Below are 18803 nucleotides of genomic sequence, written 5' to 3' on the forward strand. Positions count from 1 at the left end.
TTCAGATTAGATCCATTTTCAGTGATGATTTATTTCTCCATGCTTCCACTAGATTATTCTAAAATCTTTTGGGACAAGAGAGAAAAGAAGGGAAAGATATTTTTTATTCTGAAGTTTGTGTTTTAGAGGGGATTTATTTTTCAAAAATGGTTTTTGTAAGAATGGGTGGCCAAGGTAGGCTTAAGTGTTTAGGCTTGTTTGATTAAACACTTATGAAGTTAAAAAATCGTGTTGTGATTCGACAACTTGGATAGCTTCCCTTGAACCTTTCTTTTTGAATTTGGTTCATGGTACCATCATGGATTTCTTTTGTTTTTTGATTGTCCTTATTTTTACCTAAAACACCCTTTTGTGGCGTTTTAGCGGACCTTTGTTTTTGTTTATTTTTGTAACCCTAACTTTTGCCTAGGTCACCCTTTCGTGGGATTCCTAGCGGGTCTTTTGCTCTTATTTTTGCGCAGTCCCCTTTTTGGGTTTCCTGCCGAGCTTCTTTTATTTTGAAAGATTTCTTTTTACCCATGATGGCACTTGTCGAGGCCAAGGGAAGGTGCTCCAAGTTGTCACACACACCTCCACATAAAAATGATGTGGGTTTATTATCATTAAGATGATTTTAACCTCATTCATGTTTATTCAAACAGGGTTAAAAATAATGTGGTTTAGAATTTTATTATAAGCAAGAAAAGAAGCAATGAAGAATGATTTTATTATAATCATAGCGGAAACATGTGTCCTTATTTCATCACTAGTATGGGTCCTAATGTTGACCTCTTTTATCTCTCGGCCATGCCCCAAATTTATAGTCTCCAATTTCTCTTGACGAGCTTCTTGATCTAGCAATCTTTGCAGATCCGGAGAAATGGTTTCCTCATCACTGTCCAACTCAACCTTTTCACCTTCGGATCCCGGTCAGAGCGAACAATTACAGACATAATTATTTTATTGGTTCTGTTTAGGTTTAGAATTATTAATGTTAATGAGGAAAGAGAGAAAAGAACAAAAAAGAGAATAATGTGAAAAATGCCTCTTTATTGATATGTATTAAAACTGTATAAAAACCCTTATTTACATGAAAAGGTTCTCATGATCTCGGGTACTGATCATGAGTCCCTAAAAGAGAAATATGAAGGGGCCCTATCGTGGCTTGTTCTTCTCTCTACTCCTGCTTTGGCAGAGGATTCTTGCTCACGTCGGGCGCTGTCGAATCGAAGGTGACCCACCCGGCATCAATAAGGTTTTGGACCTTGTATTTGAGAGCTAGGCATCTCTCTGTTGAATGCCCTGGTGCCCCCGAATGGTATAAACATTTGTCTTGTGGCTTGTACCAATCGGGGTAAGGTGGGTCGATCTTCCTTGGTGGAACATGAGCTAGAAGTTTGGCTTCTACTAGCTTCGGAAGGAGATCGCTATAAGTGGTCGGAAGTTTATCAAACTTCTTCACAGGGATGAATTGCGATCTTCCTGACTTCGAAGTGGAAGAAGCCGAGGATATGGTTATAGCATTGACTCCTCCCTCATTCTTCTTCCTGAAGGTCTTCTTAGCCTCGAATGATTGGGAAGGCTTAGCTAGCTTCCCACTTTTCAATCCTTGTTCCACCCTTTCCCCAATGGTGATGATGTCCGAGAAGAGTGTCGTTGTGTTCCCTATCATTTTATCGTAATAGGGACCAGTCAACGAGTTGATGAATAAGGACACCGTCTCTTTATCCGACAGCGGGGGCTCTATCTGTGCCGCCAACTCCCTCCATCGTTGGGCGTACGCCTTGAAAGATTCATCATTTTTCTTACTCAAGGCTTGAAGATCTGACCTATCGGGTGTTAGGTCGATGTTGTATTTGTAGCGCTTGAGGAAGGCGTCGGCCAACTGCCTCCATGTGTGTACTAGATTTCCATCTAGCTGCATATACCAGTTGAGCGCGGTATCAGCCAAGCTCTCTTGGAAGCAATGGATCAAGAGCTTTTCGTTTGTGGCATATGCAGCCATCTTTCGGCAGTACATGGTGAGATGACTCTTGGGGCAAGTCGATCCCACGTATCTCGGGAAATCTGGCACTTTAAATTTGGGAGGGAATTGAATATCCCTCACTAAGCACATGTCGGCGGCATCTTTGATGTCAAAATCATGCCCCTCCATAGCCCTTAGCCGATCCTCTAGGGCGTGGAATTGTTCTTTTGAAACTTCGGGCTCTTTAATCATGATTCCAGCCCCAATAGGTATGGCATGTGGAGGATCTTCTTCATGCTCTTCCTCCTCTCCCTCATGATGGGACCCATGGTCACTGTGATGAGATCCATGAATGTTATGGTGACGCATGAGTTCCAACATTTGCGCCATCTGCTCTTTGAGCTGTGAAAGCTCGGTCGTGAGCTTCTTGTTTTGTTCCTCTAGCGCTTCCATTTTCTTGATTTTCTTTGCGCGTGTGAGGACAGAGAGATGACCAGCCACTTTCTAAAATGAATGTTTATTCTAATTAGCTTATTTATGATATGAATACACTCTTGATGTGAGCTTGATAATCTTTCATCTTTGAGGCGCTGCCTTTTTAAGATGAAAGTTTATCACCCTCCCTAGGCTATTATCTCTCCACAACGGAGAATCTCAATAGTCACGGGTCTCTTTCACTCACATCGAGAGGGTATTAGTGAACCTATAAATGATGATGAGGATGCATGAGGTATTATTGATAATGATGCCTATGCTCCTTACTTTTATTATATTTTCACACATGGTCTTTCCTCTTATGTCATGGTTTTTTTCATGCATGGGGATTTATTCTTAGACCTTATTACGAGGTTATTTATTAATGCACAAACAATTGCACATAAGCATTTACACAAACAATTCACTCATCCACGAACAGTCACGAGCGAATCACGAGGTAGGGGTCTCCTGCAGAAAAGTGCATATTCAAGGAGGATCTAACTGTTCTCACTTGGTCAAAGGCCCCCAAGGTGCCCCCATTATAGGGACCCAATTCCTCTCGTCGTAAGTCGATGGAAAGTTCCAACGCACTGTCGGACTCGAGTTCATGGTTATCACCTTGAGTGATGTTTTTCCGACAACGGTCTCGTAGGCTCCTATAGACCCATTCAACCGGCCGTACTAACATCCACTCCCTATGGATTACCACTCATGCCCCCGGGTATAGAGGGAACTGTTGTCTGCAAAGGTTTGTGTGCAATTTATTTCAAACAATTGCGGAAATTTAAACAAACAACAGTTATTTAAAGCCAAATATATAAAGCATGTTATCATACAAGCAAGGGGTAATGAAGTAATTTTAACTATTATTTGTTAAAAATAATCTGTCACTAAATGGGACTGACTCTCAAAGCTTCCCCAGTGAAGTCGCCATCTGTCGCCACCGGCCCGAAACGGGCTTTCGGCATTCGCGAAGACGGTCGAGCTCGCTTTTATTTTAGTTTTGAAAATGTATTGGATTATTAGAACGACTTGTTCTCAAACTGAGACCTTGTTGATCTTATCCAATTTATTTATTAAATGTCTCACCAATCCATATTAATCCCAAGCGGGACCCTCCATGGATTAGTGGTTTTCGCAAAAGGAGGGTTCGTGGAGTCGCCACCAATGTTTTACTCAAAACATTGGAAAAAGGGATAAGGCAATTGATTTTATAAATCAACTTTGGCCATTACAACCAGAGTTGGGTAAGGGAGTCGGTTACGCGTGGGGAAGGTGTTAGCACCCCACAGCGCCCCTTTCGGGTTCCCTATGACAGATTATTTCTAAAATAACAGTAAAATTACTAAATTACCCCTATTTATTATAAGCGATTATACTTTAAATATCTACATGATGACAATTAAATATGCACACAGAAAGCAGTAAAAGGAAGGATTTTAAGAAGAAACCTTTGAAGCGTGCTTTTATATATTTCGTAAAACTGGGAAGCTTTTTGGCGTTCCCTCGCTCTACAAGCCCGCTCGCTCCCTCCTATAAAATTTTGACTATGGAAATCCGGAGGATTTCCCTTCGACTAGGTTCGAATCTCCAAGCTAAGTGCTCGGAATTCCAGAACTTCGTCGGATCGACTCCCAGAGAGATTTCTAGGGCAGAACACTGCTCAAAAACCCCAGAATACTCAAGGAGGGAGTCAAAACTGAGTGAAAAAGTGTGGAATGACGTCCAATTGACGTCATATTTATAGGGAATAGGCGCAATACGGGCTACAGAATCAATACGGCCGTATTGAAATTTTTGAACTTCAATACGGCCGTATTGAGTTCAATACGGCTGTATTGAAGCTTCAATACGGCCGTATTGATTTCAGTACGGCCGTATTGAAGTTTCAGAAACTTCAATACGCCGTATTGAGTTCACTGCGGCCGTATTGAAGCTTCAATACGGCCGTATTAAGTTCAGTACGGCCGTATTGGGCTTCATTCCCTCCACTTCCTTATTTTGAGCTATTCTAAGACCTCTAGACCTACAGAGAACCCTCCTAGGGCCTTCCAGGAGTCCTTCTGGCTGATCTTCCTTCAGTCTTCGAGAGTCTTCAAGCTTTATTTCCGACCCGGACAATTTTAGGGGTCTACATGAGCTATTCTAAGACCTCTAGACCTACAGAGAACCCTCCTAGGGCCTTCCAGGAGTCCTTCTGGCTGATCTTCCTTCAGTCTTCGAGAGTCTTCAAGCTTTATTTCCGACCCGGACAATTTTAGGGGTCTACAGTACCCATGTGAAGGGTCCTTTTAGGTTAGTTCTCAGCCTTTGGCTCTTTTTAATCCAAACCATTTCTCCATTTGGAACTCCATATTTCCTAGAGTAGCAGTTCCTTATTGTGTGACCTCTTTTACAACAATAGAAACAAGTTGTTTGTCTAGAGAAATTGCTTTTAAATTTTCTGAAATCTTGGTTTTTCTTAAAAGCTCCTTTCTTTGACTTGAATGGCATGTTCATGCTTTGATTAAAACCAAGTCCACTCCTATCAAAAGTGTTTCTTTATTTTCCCAAAAGAATATTTAAATTTGCATTTCCATTTGTGAACTTTGCAAGAGTGGATTTTAAATCAGCATTTTCTTATTCAAAAGTATTGCAATTTTCACAAACATCTTTTGAGGAGGAGGAGGCTTCATAATGAGCTTCACTAAAGTTGAAAATGGTTTGAAGATTTTCATGCTCATGTTCGAAATCCTCAAGCTCTTGTTCAGCTTTAATTAAAGCATTCTCATACCATTTCAGCTTGTTTTTAAGCTTTGAATTCAAGGCATCCAATTTTACAGTCTCTTTATGAATTTGTATAAAAGCTTCTTGGAGTTGATCATAGTCCAGATTAGATTCAAGGTCAGAATCACTTACTATTGTGTCTTGGTCAGCTCCAGCCATCAAACACAAGTTGTTCTCTTTAACTTCGGATTCATCACTAGTTGTGCTTGAGTCATTATCTTCCCAAGCAATGTAGGCTCTCTTCCCTTTTCCATTTTTCTTCAATTTCTTCTCCTCTTGTTGCTTCTTCAAGAGGTTTGGACACTCAGCTTTCATATGTCCCGATTTTCCACACTCAAAGCAATTGAAGGAGGACGTGCTTGCTTCCTCTTTCTTGTTTGTCTTTCTATTGAATTTGTAGGGGGAATTCCTTTTTCTCCTTAGGAATTTTCTGAACTTCTTCACCAGGAAGTTGAAGTTCTCAGTTTCGGAATCATCGGAGCTTGATTCTTCACACACCTCTTTGCCTTTGGCAGATTTTAAGGCCTTCAATGACACTCCTTTGCTCTTGTTATCCTGCTGTTCATTTTCTTCAAATATGTTCAGCTTTTGCTCATGCTCTCTTAGCTTCCCAAAGAGAGTAGCAAGTGTCAAGGAGATCAAATCCTTTTATTCTTCTATGGCTATCACCTTTGCTTGCCATGATCTGTCTAAGCATTGCAGCACTTTCAAATTCAGCTATTCTTTTTCAAATTTCCTGCCAAGGTCAACAAGGTGATTTATCAAGTGTGTAAATCTCTTTTGAAAGTCAGAAATAGATTCACCATTGTTCATTCTAAACAATTCATATTCTCTTATGAGAGTATGCTTTCTAGATCTCTTTACATCACTTGTTCCTTCATGAGTGACTTGCAAAGTATCCCACATTTCTTTAGCAGATTTGCATTGTGATTGTCGCCACCGGCCCAAACGGGCCTTAGGCATTCGCGAAGACGGTCGAGCTCGCTTTTATTTTAGTTTTGAAAATGTATTGGATTATTAGAACGACTTGTTCTCAAACTGAGACCTTGTCGATCTTATCCAATTTATTTATTAAATGTCTCACCAATCCATATTAATCCCAAGCGGGACCCTCCATGGATTAGTGGTTTTCGCAAAAGGAGGGTTCGTGGAGTCGCCACCAATGTTTTACTCAAAACATTGGAAAAAGGGATAAGGCAATTGATTTTATAAATCAACTTTGGCCATTACAACCAGAGTTGGGTAAGGGAGTCGGTTACGCGTGGGGAAGGTGTTAGCACCCCACAACGCCCCTTTCGGGTTCCCTATGACAGATTATTTCTAAAATAACAGTGTAAAATTACTAAATTACCCCTATTTATTCTAAGCAATTATAAATTAACTATCTACATGATGACAGTTTAAATATGCACGCAGAAAGCAGTAAAAGGAAGGATTTAAGAAGAAACCTCTTGAAGCGTGCTTTTATATATTGAGTAAGACTGGGAGGCTTTTTGGCGTTCCCTCACTCTACAAGCTCGCTCGCTCCTTCCTAAAAACTTTTGACTATGGAAATCCGGAGGATTTCCCTTCGACTAGGTTCGAATCTCCAAGCTAAGTGCTCGGAATTCCGGAACTTCGTCGGATCGACTCCCAGAGAGATTTCTAGGGCAGAACACTGCTCAAAAACCCCAGAATACTCAAGGAGGGAGTCAAAACTGAGTGTGAAAGTGTGGAATGACGTCCAATTGACGTCATATTTATAGGGAATAGGCGCAATACGGCCTACAGAAGCAATACGGCCGTATTGAAATTTTTGAACGTCAATACGGCCGTATTGAGTTCAATACGGCCGTATTGAGTTCAATACGGCTGTATTGAAGCTTCAATACGGCCGTATTGATTTCAGTACGGCCGTATTGAAGTTTCAGAAACTTCAATACGCCGTATTGAGTTCACTGCGGCCGTATTGAAGCTTCAATACGGCCGTATTAAGTTCAGTACGGCCGTATTGGGCTTCATTCCCTCCACTTCCTTATTTTGAGCTATTCTAAGACCTCTAGACCTACAGAGAACCCTCCTAGGGCCTTCCAGGAGTCCTTCTGGCTGATCTTCCTTCAGTCTTCGAGAGTCTTCAAGCTTTATTTCTGACCCGGACAATTTTAGGGGTCTACAGCTGCCCCCCCTTTACTTAGTCAAACGGTCTTTTTAGTGTATCGATTGACAAGTAAAGGAGTTGACCCAATTGTCCGGGTAATAAGCCAACCTTCTGACTTGTAGTGTCTTCCGGTGGAAAATTGTCGAGTAGCCTCTCCAGGTTTTGCTTTGCTTGCTGCCCAAGCTGGAAGCTGTGAGTACCGCCTCTCCAGGTCTAGCTTCACTCTTTGTTCGAGCCGGAAGCTAAGTACCCTTGTGACAACGGTAGCAGTGTGAGTTTCGCCTCTCCAGGCTTAGTCTCGCTCTTTGTTCGAGCCGGAAACTAAGCACCTTTGTGACGACGGTGAGCAGTGTGAGTTTCGCCTCTCCAGGCTTAGTCTCGCTCTTTGTTCGAGCCGGAAACTAAGCACCTTTGTGACGACGGTGAGCAGTGTGAGTTTCGCCTCTCCAGGCTTTGCTTTGCTTGCTGCCCAAGCTGGAAGCTGTGAGTACCGCCTCTCCAGGCTTAGCTTCACTCTTTGTTCGAGCCGGAAGCTAAGTACCCTTGTGACAACGGTAGCAGTGAGTACCTCCTTTCCAGAGATAGCTTCGCTCATTGCTCAAGCCGGAAGCTGCATACCTCCGTGTTTGTGACGACGGGGTAGTGTGAATATCTCCTTTTCAGGGATTTGTGATGATTTTGTCTCCACAGTCCACGATGCTGCTTCGACGGTTGTTTTTTGATTTTGTGCCACTGAGGGCTGGATAACGCAGGGATCCGTCTAGGGGATGTGCAGTCATTCACAGGTTCCTGTGCCCCAACTTGCATTGCATTGTTGGTACCCTTGGGGAATTTCTGACTCCTTGGGGTATAGACACAGATGCTCTTTCTCTCTGAGTTGAGCAATGCCTTATGTTTGGCTGACGTCCTTTTGACGTAGGTGGAGTATCCCGGTTGTCGCCACCGGCCCGAAACGGGCTTTCGGCGTTCGCGAAGGATGGTTGGACTCGTTTAATTGTTTAAAAATATGGATTGCTAGAATGACGTATTCTCAAACTGAGACCTTGTCAAACGAGCAATTTTATTAAATGATTCACCAATCCATATTAATCCCAAGCGGGACCCTCCATGGATTAGTGGTTTTCGCAAAAGGAGGGTTCTTTGGAGTCGCCACCAATGTTTTACTCAAAACATTGGAAAAAAGGATAAGGCAATCGATTCAAAAATCGACTTCGGCCATTACAACCAGAGTCGGGTAAGGGAGTCGGTTACGCGTGGGGAAGGTGTTAGCACCCCACAGCGCCCCTTTCGGGTTCCCTATGACAGATTATTTCTAAAATAACAGCGTAAAATTACTAAATTACCCCTATTTATTATAAGCGATTATAAATTAACTATCTACATGATGACAGTTAAATATACAAACAGAAAGCAGTAAAAGGAAGGATTTTAAGAAGAAAACCTTTGAAGCGTGCTTTTATATATTTCGTAAAACTGGGAAGCTTTTTGGCGTTCCCTCGCTCTACAAGCCCGCTCGCTCCCTCCTATAAAATTTTGACTACGGAAATCCGGAGGATTTCCCTTCGACTAGGTTCGAATCTCCAAGCTAAGTGCTCGGAATTCCAGAACTTCGTCGGATCGACTCCCAGAGAGATTTCTAGGGCAGAACACTGCTCAAAAACCCCAGAATACTCAAGGAGGGAGTCGAAACTGAGTGAAAAAGTGTCGAATGACGTCCAATTGACGTCATATTTATAGGGAATAGGCGCAATACGGCCTACAGGGGCAATACGGCCGTATTGAAATTTTTGAACTTCAATACGGTCGTATTGAAGTTCAATACGGTCGTATTGAAATTCAGAAATTTCAATACGCCCGTATTGAGTTCGCTGCGGTTGTATTGAAGTGTCAATACGGTCGTATTGAAGTGTCAATACGGTCGTATTGACTTTAGTACGGCCTATTGGGCTTTTTCCCTCCACTTCCTTATTTTGAGCTATTCTAAGACCTCTAGACCTACAGAGAACCCTCCTAGGGCCTTTGAGGAGTCCTTCTGGCTGATTATCCTTCAGTCTTCGAGAGTCTTCAAGCTTTATTTCCGACCCGGACAATTTTAGGGGTCTACAGCTGCCCCCCCTTTACTTAGTCAAACGGTCTTTTGGTGTACCGGCTGACAAGTAAAGGAGTTGACCCAATTGTCCGGGTGATGTGCCATCCTTCCGACTTGTAGTGTCTTCAGGTGGGAAAATTGTTGAGTAGCCTCTCCAGGTTATTGCATACCTCGGCGCTTCTGACAACCTCGGTAGCTAAGTTTAACACCAACGTGCCTTTGACGACACTGATGGCTGAGTATTGTCTCTCCAGACCTTGAGTATTGTCTCTCCAGACCTTGAGTACTGTCTCTCCAGACCTTGAGTACTGTCTCTCCAGACCTTGTTTGAGTACCGTCTCTCCAGACTTTGTTTGAGTACCGTCTCTCCAGACCTTGTTTGAGTACCGTCTCTCCAGACTTTGTTTGAGTACCGTCTCTCCAGACTTTGTTTGAGTACCGTCTCTCCAGACCTTGTTTGAGTATTGTCTCTCCAGACCTCGTTTGAGTATTGTCTCTCCAGACCTTGTTTGAGTATTGTCTCTCCAGACCTTGTTTGAGTACTGTCTCTCCAGACTCTGTTTGAGTACTGTCTCTCCAGACCTTGTTTGAGTATCGTCTCTCCAGACTTTGTTTGAGTACTGTCTCTCCAGACTTCGTTTGAGTACCGTCTCTCCAGACTTGTGCATACCTCGGTGCTCTCGACAACTGGATAGCTGAGTATTGCCTTTTAGGCTTTGAGATGATTTTGTCTCCACAGTCCACGATGCTGCTTCGACGGTTTTTTCTGATTTTGTGCCACTGAGGGCTGGATAACGCAGGGATCCGTCTAGGGGATGTGCAGTCATTCACAGGTTCCTGTGCCCCAACTTGCATTGCATTGTTGGTACCCATGGGGAATTTCTGACTCTTTGGGGTGTAGACACAGATGCTCTTTCTCTCTGAGTTGAGCGACGCCTTATGTTTGGCTGACGTCCTTTGACGTTGGTGGAGTATCCCGGTTCATCCTTATTCGGGTATCTCTTTTTGATTTTCTGATTTTTGCCTCTGTGTAGGCTGTTATCCGCTGGGGGATTTCGTCGTTGATTTTGATTAGCCTCTTCTGTTAGGCGTATCGGCTTGACGTTCGATGTTTGGCTAAGAGCCGGATTCCACTTGGGGAATACTTATTGATATTTTTGATTTTCTTCTCCTTTTTGCAGGGATGCCTCTTGAGTAGGCGATTGGGGATTTGGGGATCTTATTGTATCCCAGAGTATTATTTAGGAAGCCTCTACAGGCTTAGCCTCGCTCAGTGCTTTGAGTCGGAGAGCTATCTTCCACTGAGGAAGTGTTAAGTCCTTTGACTTGTATATACTGTTTGGATGATCGCACTTCCATTGGGGATTGCGTCGATTTTGCTTTGATAGCTCTCGCTGGGGATTTTTCCGTGAGCTTGAGCTGAGGTTCCCTCTGGGGAGTATTATTTCTGCGAGCCTCTCCAGGCTCAGTTATTCTGCATACTGTGGAGGATGTGGAGTATTATTTTGGTAAGCCTCTCCAGGCTTAGTTATTTGGTACAAATTGTTTGTTGGATTTTCTATATCCTTGCCTTTTTTATTTTCGGCTTTTTCTGTATTTTGCCTTTTCTTCTGATTTGGCTTTTTCTGTATTTTGCCTTTTTTATGTTTTTGGCTTTTGCTGTACAGAAATTAAAAGTGCTAAAGAAATTAAATTTATGAGAGAGTATTATTTCGGCAAGCCTCTCCAGGCTCAGTTATTTTGTAGGAGTATTATTTCGGCAAGCCTCTCCAGGCTCAATTATTCTGTGGGAGTATTGTTTCGGCAAGCCTCTCCAGGCTCAATTATTCTGTACGAGTATTATTTCGGCAAGCCTCTCCAGGCTCAATTATTCTGAGAGTATTATTTCGGCGAGCCTCTCCAGGCTCAGTTATTCTGTATGACGTTGTTGATTTTCTGAATCTTTGTATTTTGCTTGCTGCTGTCATACACAAGCAATTTTCTATTTTTCTATTTTATGCAGTTGCCTCAAGATAAGGTCTTTGAATGTGCAACTAATGTGTGTGTGATGCACAAATGCAATACAATTTTTTACTTTTGTTCATTTATTTAGAAAAGTGAGTGGCTCTCCCTATCCTCTTCTTCTTGGAGGACTTTCTGTCATTGACGCGAGGGAGTATTTTTTGTGAGCCTTTATGCAGGAGATTATGGATTTTATAGGAACCCCTCCCATTTTCTTTTATTGACCGATTAATAATGGAATTTCGTACAATTTTTATGAAAAACCAATTCAGAGGCATAATCACATGGTCAAGAAAGAAAAGAAACAAATGGATATTTTTATTGATATTCACAAGTGTTTTTTACAGAAAGATATACAGAAGGAAATTTCTGAAGAATGGCTGGCCAAGGTAGGCTATATACATTGGGCTTAACAATTATATCTGTAATTGTTGCTCTTTACGTTCCCTTAATTGCTTCGGCCTGAGCCAGGAGTGTAGATACTGCAAGACGCTTGCTTCTAGAAGATTATCACTTGAACCGCCTTTCGGTTTTCGGTTCAAGTGATCGTTGCTTGCTTTGTTTTTATATCTTATTCTTTTGCCCCTAACTTTTGCTTAGGACGTATCCTAACGGGGTAAATTTGCCTTTGTTTTGCCTAGTACCCTTGTACTGGCAGGCTTTTTATTTTGCCCTAACTTTTGCCTAGGACGCCCTTTTTGGGTTTTCATCCTAGCGGGCCTATGCAAGCAACGTCTTCAAGCATAGTACTTCTTTACCACGTCAGTGTTGACTAAGTATCGAAGTTCTTCTCCATCCATGTTTGTGAGGATCAATGCTCCTCCTGAGAAGGCTCGTTTTTCCACGTATGGTCCTCCGTGATTTGGGGCATACTTTCCGATTTTGTCCTTTTGAGTTGGTAGTAATTTCTTCATTACCAACTCTCCCTCATGGTAGACTCGAGGGTGGACTTTCTTGTCAAAAGCCTTTTTGATCTTCCTCTGATAGGCTTGACCATGGCATATGGCGTTCAGCCGTTTCTTTTTGATAGGGTTCAACTGGTCATATTGGCTTTGAACCCATTCTGCCTCGGAAAGTTTTGTTTCCATGATTACCCTTAGATAGAATATCTCGACTTCGATGGGTAGAACTGCCTCCATCCCATAAACGAGTGAGAATGGAGTAGCTCCTGTAAATGGACGTACTGAAGTCCTATAGCCATGAGGAGCGAAGGGTAACATCTCGTGTCAGTCTTTAAATGAGACAACCATCTTTTGTACTATTTTTTGATGTTCTTATTGGTTGCCTCGACTGCCCCATTCATCTTTGGCCGATATGGGGAAGAGTCGTGGTGTTGGATCTTGAATTCTTGGCACAGTTCTTCCACCATTTTATTATCCAGATTAGATCCATTATCAGTGATGATTTATTTCTCCATGCTTCCACTAGATTATCCTAAAATCTTTTGGGACAAGAGAGAAAAGAAAAGAAAGATATTTTTATTTTGAAGTTTGTGTTTTAGAGGGGATTTATTTTATTTTTGAAAAAATGGTTTTTGTAAGAATGGTTAGCCGAGGTAGGCTTATGTGTTTAGGCTTGTTCGATTAAACACTTTATGAAGTTAAGCACATCTTTGTTATTAATGATTGTGCTTTGACAACTTGGATAGCTTTTCTTGAGCCCCTTGTTGAATTCAATTGATGGTACCATCATGGATTTATTCTGTTTTTCTTTTGCCCTAACTTTTGCCTAAAACATCCATTTGTGGAGTTTTAGCGGGCTTTTGTTTTTGTTCATTATTTTGTAACCCTAACTTTTGCCTAGGTCACCCTTTTGTGGGATTCCTAGCGGGTCTTTTTATCTTTAGGATTTCTTTATCCATGATGGCACTTATTGAGGCCAAGAAAAGGTGCTCCAAGTTGACACACACACTTCCACATAAAAATGATGTGGGTTCATTATTATTAAGATGATTTTAACCTCATTCATGTTTATTCAAACAGGGTTAAAAAATGTGGTTTAGAATTTTATTATAAGCAAGAAAAGAAGCAATGAAGAATGATTTTATTATAATCATAGCGGAAACATGTGTCCTTATTTCATCACCGATATGGGTCCCAATATTGACCTTTTTTATCTTTCGGCCCTGCCCCAAATTCACGGTCTCCAATTCCTCTTGACATGGTTGGAGTAGACGAGTTTCTTGATCTAGCAATCTTTGCAGATCCGGAGAGATGGTCTCCTCATCACTGTCCAACTCAACCCGTTTATCCTCAACTTTCGGACCCCGGTCAGAGCGAACAATTACAGACATAATTATTTTATTGGTTCTATTTAGGTTTAGAATTTATTAATGTTAATGGGGAAAGAGAGAAAAGAACAAAAAAAGAGAGTAATGTGAAAAATGCCTCTTTATTGATATTTTAAAAAAAACTGTAAAACCCTTATTTACATGAAAAGGTTCTCATGATCTCGGGTACTGATCATGAGTCCCTTAAAAGAAAAGAAAAATATGAAGGGGCCCTATTGTGGCTTGCCATTCTCTACTCCTGCTTTGGTAGAGGATTCTTGCTCACGTCGGGCGCTGTCGAATCGAAGGTGACCCACCCGGCATCAATAAGATTTTGGACCTTGTATTTGAGAGCTAGGCATCTCTCTGTTGAATGCCCTGGTGCCCCCGAATGGTATAAACATTTGTCTTGTGGCTTGTACCAATCGGGGTAAGGTGGGTCGATCTTCCTTGGTGGAACATGAGCTAGAAGTTTGGCTTCTACTAGCTTCGGAAGGAGATCGCTATAAGTGGTCGGAAGTTTATCAAACTTCTTCACAGGGATGAATTGCGATCTTCCTGACTTCGAAGTGGAAGAAGCCGAGGATATGGTTATAGCATTGACTCCTCCCTCATTCTTCTTCCTGAAGGTCTTCTTAGCCTCGAATGATTGGGAAGGCTTAGCTAGCTTCCCACTTTTCAATCCTTGTTCCACTCTCTCCCCAATAGTGATGATGTCCGAGAAGAGTGTCGTTGTGTTCCCTATCATTTTATCGTAATAGGGACCAGTCAACGAGTTGATGAATATGGACACCATCTCCTTATTTGACAGCGGGGGTTCTATTTGTGCCGCCAACTCCCTCCAACGTTGGGCGTACGCCTTGAAAGATTCATCATTATTCTTGCTCAAGGCTTGAAGATCTGACCTATCGGGTGTTAGGTCGATGTTGTATTTATAGCGCTTGAGAAAGGCGTCGGCCAACTGCCTCCATGTATGTACTAGATTTCCGTCTAGCTGCATATACCAGTTGAGTGCAGTTTCAGCTAAGCTCTCTTGGAAACAGTGGATCAAGAGCTTTTCATTTGTGGCGTATGCAGCCATTTTGCGACAGTACATGGTGAGATGACTTTTGGGGCAAGTCGATCCCACGTACTTCGGGAAATCTGGCACTTTAAATTTAGGAGGGAATTGAATGTCCCTCACTAAGCACATATCGGCGGCATCTTTGACATCAAAATCATGCCCCTCCATAGCCCTTAGCCGATCCTCGAGGGCATGGAATTGTTCCTTTGAGACCTCGGGCTCTTTTATTATAATTCCTGCCCCAAGGGGTACGGCGTTTGGAGGATCTTTTTCATGCTCTTCCTCCTCTCCCTCATGATGGGACCCATGATCACTATGATGAGATTCATGGATGTTGTGATGACGCATGAGTTCCATCATTTGCGCCATTTGCTCTTTAAGCTGTGAAAGCTCGGTTGTGAGCTTCTTGTTTTGCTCCTCCAATGCTTCCATTTTCTTGATTCTCTGTGCGCGCGTAAGGACAGAGAGATGACCAGCCACTTTCTAAAATGAATGTTTAGTTAGTTTATTTTATGGAATGAATACACTCTTTAACATGAGCTTGATAAACCTCCATCTTTAAGGCGCTGCCTTTTTAAGACGGAAGTTTACCACCCTTCTTTATCTATGATTTCTCCCCAACGGAGAATCTCTATAGTCATGGGTCTCTTTTACTCATGTCAAGAGGTATTGGTGACCCTAAAATGTATGTTTTTATGAGGATGCATGATGTCTTATTGGTAATGATGTACATGCTCCTCACTTTTATTATATTTTCACACATAGTCTTTCCTCTCATGTCATGACATTTTCATGCATGGGGATTATTCTTAGACCTTATCACGAGGTTATTTATTAATGCACAAACAATTGCACATAAGCATTTACATAAACAATTCACTCATCCACGAACAGTCACGAGCGAATCACGAGGTAGGGGTCTCCTGCAGAAAAGTGCATATTCAAGGAGGATCTAACTGTTCTCACTTGGTCAAAGGCCCCCAAGGTGCCCCCATTATAGGGACCCAATTCCTCTCGTCGTAAGTCGATGGAAAGTTCCAACGCACTGTCGGACTCGAGTTCATGGTTATCACCTTGAGTGATGTTTTCCGACAACGGTCTCATAGGCTCCTATAAACCCATCAACCGGCCGTACTAACATCCACTCCCTATGGATTACCACTCATGCCCCCGGGTATAGAGGGAACTGTTGTGTGCAAAGGTTTGTGTGCAATTTATTTCAAACAATTGCGGAAATTTAAACAAACAAAAGTTATTAAAGCCAAATAGATAAACATGTTATCATACAAGTGAGGGGTAATAAAGTAATTTTAACTATTATTTGTTAAAAATAATCTGTCACTAAATGGGACTGACTCTCGAGGCTTCCCCAGCAGAGTCGCCATCTGTCGCCACCGGCCCGAAACGGGCTTTCGGCGTTCGCGAAGGATGGTTGGACTCGTTTAATTGTTTAAAAATATGGATTGCTAGAATGACGTATTCTCAAACTGAGACCTTGTCAAACGAGCAATTTTATTAAATGATTCACCAATCCATATTAATCCCAAGCGGGACCCTCCATGGATTAGTGGTTTTCGCAAAAGGAGGGTTCTTTGGAGTCGCCACCAATGTTTTACTCAAAACATTGGAAAAAAGGATAAGGCAATCGATTCAAAAATCGACTTCGGCCATTACAACCAGAGTCGGGTAAGGGAGTCGGTTACGCGTGGGGAAGGTGTTAGCACCCCACAGCGCCCCTTTCGGGTTCCCTATGACAGATTATTTCTAAAATAACAGCGTAAAATTACTAAATTACCCCTATTTATTATAAGCGATTATAAATTAACTATCTACATGATGACAGTTAAATATACAAACAGAAAGCAGTAAAAGGAAGGATTTTAAGAAGAAAACCTTTGAAGCGTGCTTTTATATATTTCGTAAAACTGGGAAGCTTTTTGGCGTTCCCTCGCTCTACAAGCCCGCTCGCTCCCTCCTATAAAATTTTGACTACGGAAATCCGGAGGATTTCCCTTCGACTAGGTTCGAATCTCCAAGCTAAGTGCTCGGAATTCCAGAACTTCGTCGGATCGACTCCCAGAGAGATTTCTAGGGCAGAACACTGCTCAAAAACCCCAGAATACTCAAGGAGGGAGTCGAAACTGAGTGAAAAAGTGTCGAATGACGTCCAATTGACGTCATATTTATAGGGAATAGGCGCAATACGGCCTACAGGGGCAATACGGCCGTATTGAAATTTTTGAACTTCAATACGGTCGTATTGAAGTTCAATACGGTCGTATTGAAATTCAGAAATTTCAATACGCCCGTATTGAGTTCGCTGCGGTTGTATTGAAGTGTCAATACGGTCATATTGACTTCAGTACGACCGTATTGAAGTGTCAATACGGTCGTATTGACTTTAGTACGGCCGTATTGGGCTTTTTCCCTCCACTTCCTTATTTTGAGCTATTCTAAGACCTCTAGACCTACAGAGAACCCTCCTAGGGCCTTCGAGGAGTCCTTCTGGCTGATTATCCTTCAGTCTTCGAGAGTCTTCAAGCTTTATTTCCGACCCGGACAATTTTAGGGGTCTACACCGGTTATCCTTATTCGGGTAACTCTTTTTAATTTTTGGATTTTGTTGCCTCTGTGTAGGCTGTTATCCGCCAGGGGATTTTGTCATTGGTTGTGATTGGCCTCTTCTGTTAGGCAGATCATCTTGATATTCAATGATAGGCTGAGAGCCGGATTCCGCTTGGGGAATGATTATTGATCTTTTTATGATTTTTCCTTTTGAAGGAGTGCCTCTTATGTAGGCGACTGAGGAATTGGAGTTCAGTGTTCGGCTGAGTGCCAAATTCCGCTTGGGGAATAGTTATTGATGTTTTTTTGATTTTTCTCCTTTTGCAGGGATGCCTCTGAGTAGGCGAATTATCTTGATGTTTGATGATTGGCTGAATGCCGAATTCCGCTTGGGAAATATTTATTGATATTTTTTGATTTTTTCTCCTTTTGCAGGGATGCCTCTGAGTAGGCGATTGGGGAATGAGGGATCTTATGTATCCCAGAGTATTATTTAGGAAGCCTCTGCAGGCTTAGCCTCACTCAGCGCTTTGAGTCGGAGAGCTATCTTCCACTGAGGAAGTGTTAAGTCCTTTGACTTGTATATACTGTTTGGATGATCGCACTTCCATTGGGGATTGCGTCGATTTTGCTTTGATAGCTCTCGCTGGGGATTCGTTCCGTGAGCTTGAGTTGAGGTTTCTCTGGGGAGTATTATTTCTGCGAGCCTCTCCAGGCTCATTTATTCTGAGAGAGTATTATTTCTGCAAGCCTCTCCAGGCTTTAGTTATGATGAAAGAGTATTATTTCGGCGAGCCTCTCCAGGCTCAATTATTCTGAAGGAGTATTATTTCGGCAAGCCTCTCCAGGCTCAATTATTCTACGGGAGTATTATTTCGGCAAGCCTCTCCAGGCTCAATTATTTTGCGGGAGTATTATTTAGGCAAGCCTCTCCAGGCTCAATTATTTTGAGAGAGTATTATTTCGGCAAGCCTCTCCAGGCTCAGTTATGTTGAGAGAGTATTATTTCGGCGAGCCTCTCCAGGCTCAGTTATTTTGAGAGAGTATTATTTCGGCGAGCCTCTCCAGGCTCAGTTATTCTGAGAGTATTCTTTCGGCAAGCCTCTCCAGGCTCAGTTATTTTGTATGACGCTGTTGATTTTCTGAATCTTTGCATTTTGTTTGCTGCTGTCATACACAAGCAATTTTTCCTATTTTTTCTAATTTATGTAGTTGCCTCATGACGAGGTCTTTGAAAATTTCTTTATGGCCAATACGGCCGCATCCATTTCAGTATGCCCATGTTTGAGTTAAAAATTTGTTCATAACCCCAATTTTGGTACGGGTGTACTGAACATGGTACGGGCGCATTGTTTTTTCTGAAGTTTATATATTTTATTTTTTTTGTTTTTTCAATAAACAGAGAATAAGTGATCTTCCAGTACACCTATCATCTGTATGCATGTATGCAGTATGATGCACCTAATTCTATTTGATTCTTTTTTCAAAAGA

This window comes from Cajanus cajan, chromosome 3 (assembly GCF_000230855.2).
Source record: "Cajanus cajan strain Asha chromosome 3, NIPB_CcT2T_4, whole genome shotgun sequence".
Classification (NCBI taxonomy): domain Eukaryota; kingdom Viridiplantae; phylum Streptophyta; class Magnoliopsida; order Fabales; family Fabaceae; genus Cajanus; species Cajanus cajan.